General features: G+C 49.0%; 1 protein-coding gene across 2 annotated transcripts in view; it reads left to right on the plus strand.

Moving 5' to 3' along the window:
- Positions 1-6,912, plus strand: part of SOCS7 (suppressor of cytokine signaling 7) — a 30,872-nt gene extending 23,960 nt beyond the window's left edge. For both annotated transcript variants that reach the window (XM_029212766.1, XM_029212767.1), the window contains one exon: positions 3,119-6,912. The gene's annotated coding sequence lies outside the window, so the exon portion shown is untranslated. The remainder of the gene's footprint in view (positions 1-3,118) is intronic.
- Positions 6,913-6,925: the final 13 nt, after the last annotated feature.

Below are 6,925 nucleotides of genomic sequence, written 5' to 3' on the forward strand. Positions count from 1 at the left end.
TGCAAGATCTCACATTCTAGTGATCTGCTGCTGGGGTGCAGAGACCACCCCCAACCCCTTTTTACTGAGGAGTGCCCTTTTTAAAAAAAAAAAAATTAATTAATTTGGCTGTGTTAGGTCTTAGTTGTGGCAAGCGAGATCTTTCGTTGCGGCGCTCGGGCTTCTCTCTAGTTGTGGTGCATGGGCTTCTCTCTAATTGCAGCACGCCGGCTCTCTAGTTGTAGTGCACAGGCTTAGTTTCCCTGCAGCGTGTGGGATCTTAGTTCCCCGACCAGGGATCGAACCCGTGTCCCCTGCATTGGAAGGTAAATTCTTAACCACTGGACCACCAGGGAAGTCCCGAGTGTCCTTTTTTTTAAAAAAAAAAAATTTTATTTATTTTTGGCTGCGTTGGGTCTTTGTTGCTGTGTGCGGGCTTTCTCTAGTTGCGGCGGGCGGGGGCTGCTCTTCTTTGCGATGCGCGGCCTTCTCATTGTTGTGGTTTCTCTTGTTGCGGATCGCGGGCTTTAGTAGCTGCAGCGTGCAGGCTCAGTAGTTGTGGCTCATGGACTCTAGAGCGCAGGCTCAGTAGTTGTGGTGCACGGGCTTAGTTGCCCCGCGGCATGTGGGATCTTCCCAGACCAGCGCTTGAACCTGTGTCCCCTGCATTGGCAGGCAGATTCTTAACCACTGTGCCACCAGGGAAACCCCTGAGTGTCCTTTTTAAGCACTGAATTCTTCTGCTTCTCTTCTAACCTCCTCTGTTCCCATTCCCATCCCCCATACAAAACAAATTAAGGGGAATAACCCACAGGAGTGACAGCCTTAGAGTGAAAAGTGGGCTTTAATTCTCCCCACCCTCTCAGTTCTCTTCTTAATGGGAGAAAATGACAACTGGTGTTTTTGTCCTATGGGTTTTTTTGTGGCTCAGGTGAACCCAGCTGTGTGTCTCCTCTTGGCTCTGGTGGTCCCTGATCCTGTGCTACTGCGGGGGAGAGCATGTGAGCCAGGTTTAGCAAGGAGAGAAGGAATGAAGAAGAGAGATCAAGAAATGGTATCTCCAGGCGGCTGCGGGAGTTTTAACTTAAAGGATCCTGGGCTGGATGTACAGTTTCTTTGTCATGTCTTCAGTTACAGGCATACCTTGGAGATACTTTGGGTTCATTTCCAGACCACTGCAAGAGAGCAAATATCGCAATAAAGCAAGTCACATGATTTTTTTGGTTTCCCAGAGCATATAAAAGTTTTATCTATACTATACTGTAGTCTGTTAAGTGTGCACTAGCATTATGTCTAAAATAATCTACATAACTGAACTTTAAAATATTGCTAAAAGATGCTGACCATCATCTGATGATGTGGGATTGCCACAGACCTTCAATTTGTAAAATGCAGTATCTGTGAAGGGCAGTGAAGCAAAACAAGTTAAACGAGGTGCGACTGTATCGGCGAGCTGTATGCCCTTGGAAGTGTCTCCTAAAACATCTCAGTGCTCCAATGTCTAGGAGGGTTTCTCTGCTTGGTGGCTTTGCATTGATTAGGGTGGGGAACTAGGGGGGCCCACCTACGCAACTGCGCTGTTGAGGAGTAATTGGGACCCTTCAGTTAGAGCACCGTTTCTGTGGGTGCTGTGCCTTAGGAGGGGCCCCCACGAACACAGGCACATTCAGAGAAAGGTTCAGGATGGTGGGGGGCTCCACACTTCATCGTGTGGGGAATAAATGATTATCATGGACCAGAGAAGCTTTAGGGTACGAGGGCCTTGGTGACCAAAAGAAGTATTTGATGGATTTTCCTAAGGAAGGGTGATTAAACTTACTCTGTGTGGTTCCAGGGGGCAGGAGAAGGACCACAGTATAAGTTTTAAACAGATTTCAGTCCAACTTTAGAAGAAGCTTTTTAACAGGTGCAAATACGGAATGGTTTTCCACAGGAGTTAGTGAGTTCCCCATCACTTGTTTATTCATTCAGCAAACGTCTATAAAGTAGCCGGTGTGAATCGGGAAGAGGGTGCCAAGCAAGATAGTCAAAGGCCCTGTTCTCTCAGAGCTGTAGTTCTTGTCGGGAGAGACAGACAGCCGCATGTAAGTAAGTGAATAGGTTAATTTCAGTTGACTGTACATGTTATGAAGAAGATAAAACTGGGTGAAGTTTAGTGGTTAACGGTAGCATACTACTCAAGTTTGAATGATCAGGGAAGGCTCCTGTGAGGATGTGACATTTCAGCTGAGATTTGAATATCAAGGAGTTAACCGTGAGAGGATCTTGGAAGCAGGCATTCTAGGCAGGGGATCCTATAAGTACAAAGGCCCTGATATGATCAGGTATAGGCTGGGGCTAAGCATTTGCCACGAGTGTGGGGGGCAGTCACGTATTGGCAAAGGATTGCACTGAACTCCCGGGGCCTCTTTTTGTTGTGACACTGGGATTGTTGCTTGTAGCAAAGAATAAGCATCATGCTGTACTTGCTCCTAGGACCCCTTGAAAAAGGGAAGTAACACTTCCCAAGGGAAAGGACTTTCAGGTGTGAAATTCGGCCGTTATGATTTCTTGTTGGTCAGGCTAGTTTTAGTTTCAGAGTTCCAAGTGGGCCACTTGGTCTGTGTGTGCTCTTACCTGGAGAATTTTTTGCCAGGGCACTTGTAGTTAGGGCACAGGGTAACAGCTGGAACAGTGCCCTTCTTAAATCAGAAGGTAGAAGCTGCACTGGGCTTTGTGATTATATGTCAGCCCTGTTCAATAGCCAGAAGCCACAGGGCCTACAGCTATTTCTAGCTTGGCTCACCAGGGGTTACTCCAGGGACTCAGTTCTGTTTTCAGTGCCTAGAGCAGATGGGCCTTAGGGAAAGTGTGTGGAAAATGAAGGGGAATGGGAAAGAGAGAAGGGAGGCAGTGTGTAGGACATCTTTATTAGTCATTTTAGGAGCTTTTTTTGGCGACCAGGTTGTAGGCTGCTCAGGTCCCTGTGACAAAGGCCACTGCTGCATCCCCAGCCGGCTGCAGTGTTTGTGGAAGCACTTGGCTCTCCAGGCCCCATTCTCCCTTTGAGCTGTGCTTCTCCACCTCCAGAGGCTGTTCTTTCACTCCATTTTGGTTCCACTCTATTGAGCCACTCTAATTATTCCCCTTTTTTACCTAGGCATTTGGTTGCCAAGCTCCAGTTTCGAAGAACCAAATGAAGCTACCATGAAAACGGGAGTGAAGAAAACAAGAGGAGTAGGAAGGGTTGGGATCCTCTGTGCAAAGACTTTGGTTCCCCTCGCCGCTCTGGGGCTTGGATGAAGCACACGACCAGACTCTCTGAGTGGGGCTCCACCTTGTCACATCCAGCCCTGTGCTACTGGAACTGGATGAACTCCTTGGAAAACTGGAAGAAGTCTCAACACTGTTCCTTTTTCAGAAGTTTTGTTCTGGATATTTGCATTTCTCAGTATGGAAAACTCACCCTAAAGGCAGCTGGGGTCTGTGCGCATTGGATTGGAAGTGGTGCCAAGGGTGAGCAGATCCAAAGGAGAGGAGGGGAGGAGAGGGGATTGCCAGTGAGGGTCATTCAGGTGGTGCCAAAGGCAGAATTCGAGTCTCCACCATTGACCTTGAGGAAGGGAAAAGAAGGAGTCAGAAGTGCAAATCAAGTCGGGAGTTTCTGAGGGCTGAGAATCTGCTTCTCTGTAGGCGTATGGGTAGCTTCAGCAGGAGCAGGGAAGAGAGGAGGGTGGTTAGTCTCGAATAGATGATGACTGGACAGAACTGGCACATAGCTCTGCCGGGGGAAGTAGTGACTCCTCGCATACTTTGCTTTTAAGGTTTAGGAACCTGATTTCAGAATCACCTCTCATAGCAGCTGTGTTCGTTTTGTTTTACTGAATTCCTAAGTTCTGTGACCTCAAGTTAGCCCTCTTCTTCCTCTGCCTTCAACCCCTTCCCTCGAGATAACTGTACCTTTCACTCTGGTCATGGTAACATCATTCCTATTGCTTCCGCCGGCTGTCGAGGCAATAGTTTTTCTCATCACCGGAACAGTTCAGAGCTCCAATCCCGGGCTGCTGAAGTTAATGGAGCGTGCTTCCAGATTCTTAATGGCAAACCATACCCATGACTTAGTCAGTGTTCCTTACCTCCACATGTCTGTCAGATAGTGAGAGGGAATGTGGAGGAAGGTGAGAAACGAAGCTATTGTGCTCTTCCTAGAGAAAGCTCCCTAGTGTCTCAGCCTTAATGGCACATCTGAGATCAATGAGGAGGGAGGAGAGCATTACAGCTCATGTTCTTAGGTTTGTTGGAGCAGGAGGTAGCAAGGGCTTCTTTATTTTCCTGAGTTCTTTCTGGCGACCCAAACATTTTCCTGAGTTAGATCCTGTTTGCCCTCCTTTCACTGGGAAGTCTGTCAGATACTGATTTGAGAGTTGCCTGTTTTCCAGATGGAAGTGGAGGAAGAGGGAGAAAAACTCCAGTGCTTTTCTGAACTTGGCCATTGTCAAATCATACAACATTGTGAGTTTGCTTTTCTGTAGAGTTACCCTGAGGAGAGGTTTGCTATTAAGATGTGAAAATTGAGCTGTTTGATCTTTATTACTCTTTTGCAGTAAGTATTTCAACAGACTTCCTCTTTTGGTTCCCCTATGCTTATATCTGCCTCATCGCATGAGATAAATAATATTGTCAGGTTTGTGGTTTCCTGATCATTTGGGGTGAGGCCCCAGTGTCTTGTAATTTATAGGACTGCCTCATCTGGGAGCATTGGCCTTCTGCCTTACGTCCTGCATGGAATGACCATTCTTCCTCCTTATAGCTGAATAGGGAGGAAACTTGCATTGTTACCTGGCTGTGAAGAGGTGGCCCACAAAATGAGCTTTGTAGCATAAACACAGCCCACCCACCTTTGATTTGTCGTGTAGTACCTCTTCTCTCTCTGGCTGCCGTGGTAGTATTACCAACCAGTTAAGGTTGTGATCCCGGGAATTGGCTTAACCTATGGGTCTTGCCTCTTGAAGGTACAGATTAACTTGCCATCTTGCAGACAGTGCCACCCAGCTGTAAAGCCTGCTGTCTGGAATCCACTGAGATCCTCGAGTGGCTGTTGTGCGGCTGCATGGGATCTCCCTTTTTTTTTTTTTTTAACTACTTTTTAGTGTTCATTTGCCTGATTCTGGGCTAGCTACTGTGGAAAACACAGGAGGCGGAAGACATATTCTCTGGCCTAAGGGAGCTTTTAGGTGGCTGCCACACGTGAAGCATTTGGAGAATGACTCAGCATGGCAGAGAGAATCAAGGGCTGTCTTTAAAGAAATTCAGAGTGGGTAAGATCAGTGTAGATCAGATGGTCTAGGAAAGCTCTGGTGCTGTGAGACTTTGGTTTTTAGGTGAGGGCAGGGCAGTGAGATGAGAAACACAAGAACAGGAGCACAGAAGCAGAAATCTGCAGGGTGTGTACTGAACAGTGCACAGTCCCAAGTTAGAGCAGTGGCATCAAAGAATCCTTTTTCTGTGCTGTGGTCCAGACCGAAACTTCCTAGTCATCAGGCAGGTCTGAATACTGAGGGGTTATGATGGCGAGGTGGAGCCGAAAGCCAGAAGTCAGCCAGGTTCTTGCCTGTGGTCAAGGACCTCACTGCTCTCAGCACAGCCTGGGTGAGGAAGGCAGAGCCCCTGGACCCCTTGTGGTACCAGGGGTTTCCAGTGGAGAATCCATACTCTCAGGTACAAAACCAAACCAGCTGAGGAGGCGTGACCCACCCTCACCACCATCCTTTCTCCTCCCGGGAAGGGTAGTGTTTACTGTGTCCGTGATCTGTCTGTGCATTAGTCACAGCCCAGGCCGTAGCCTGGTCCTTCCTTAGTAGAGTGGGCTATAAGACAGAGTTGTGCAGGAGGAAACAGGCTTCATCAGGAGGTGAGGAGGAAGGGCACCAGCCTGGTCAGAGTAAACAGGGAGGGACAGGGGCAGCTGGCCTTCATCAGCAGCTCCCCTTCACCTCTCCTGCCTGCGGCCCCTGCCCCCCTGCCGATTCTGTGTAGTGCTAATTGAAATGCAGTCTGCAGAGGGAACTCGGCTTTTTGGTCATTGTATTTTCAAGTCACAAACTGGAAAAGGTTCTCACTTCTAGGGACCCGTCATTGGTTTCTAAGTTGTGGATGGGTGATGTCAATACCCTCAGGCCCTGCCTGTGTAACCCTCGCTTGTTTATGACTGGTCTACTGTAACCTTCCTCAGGACAGGCGTGAACCACTGTGAGTTAGTGACAGCTACTGCTACAACTTGCTATTACTTGAAATTCGTGTGCTGTGGTTGCAGGGCGCAAGGCGGTGGGGGCTCTGCTGTGGGGACTAGATAAATGGGTGACAAACTAGGAGTTTGGGACAGTTGGCAATGACCTTGGCCTGGTTGCCTGCCTGTGCCTAGGTGCAGTGAGTGTGACACCCTGGAAGGCCAGCCCTGGGCGGCAGCACCCAGGTTCCTGAGGGGGAGGTGTGGTGGGGAGCTTGCTGCCATGGTCTCTCCTCCTCCTTTCCTACTTGTCACCGGAGCTGACTACACAGTCCCCTTATTAAGGCTGGGAGAGATGTGGAGATAGCGGCACCCCCCACAGTGCACATCCAGGAAACACTGGCAAGTGAGAGGGTGGTTAGTGTTCTCAGATCTGGGGTGAGAGACTGGAGTAAAGCCGGATGCCCTGGGTGCCAGCCTTTTCAGCCCTCACCCCGGGCCCTGGAAGACTGGAAGAGCACAGCCTGCTTGAAGCCCTTGGCCCTGGCAGGAAATGGGGTTAGGAGAAACTTGTCCTCTAAGTTAGATTCCCCCCTGCCCTCCTGCCTCTCCCTTGGCTTTGAGCCCTGAAGTTGGAGGCCTGGGCATTGGCATATATAGCTCTGTGGCTGCTGGAAGGAGGTCTGAAAGTCATTGTGTGTGTGTGTGTGTGTGTGTGTGTGTGTGTGTGTGTGTGTGTGT

This window comes from Monodon monoceros, unplaced genomic scaffold (assembly GCF_005190385.1).
Source record: "Monodon monoceros isolate NGI ecotype Baffin Bay Population unplaced genomic scaffold, NGI_Narwhal_1 Super_Scaffold_9, whole genome shotgun sequence".
Classification (NCBI taxonomy): Eukaryota; Metazoa; Chordata; class Mammalia; order Artiodactyla; family Monodontidae; genus Monodon; species Monodon monoceros.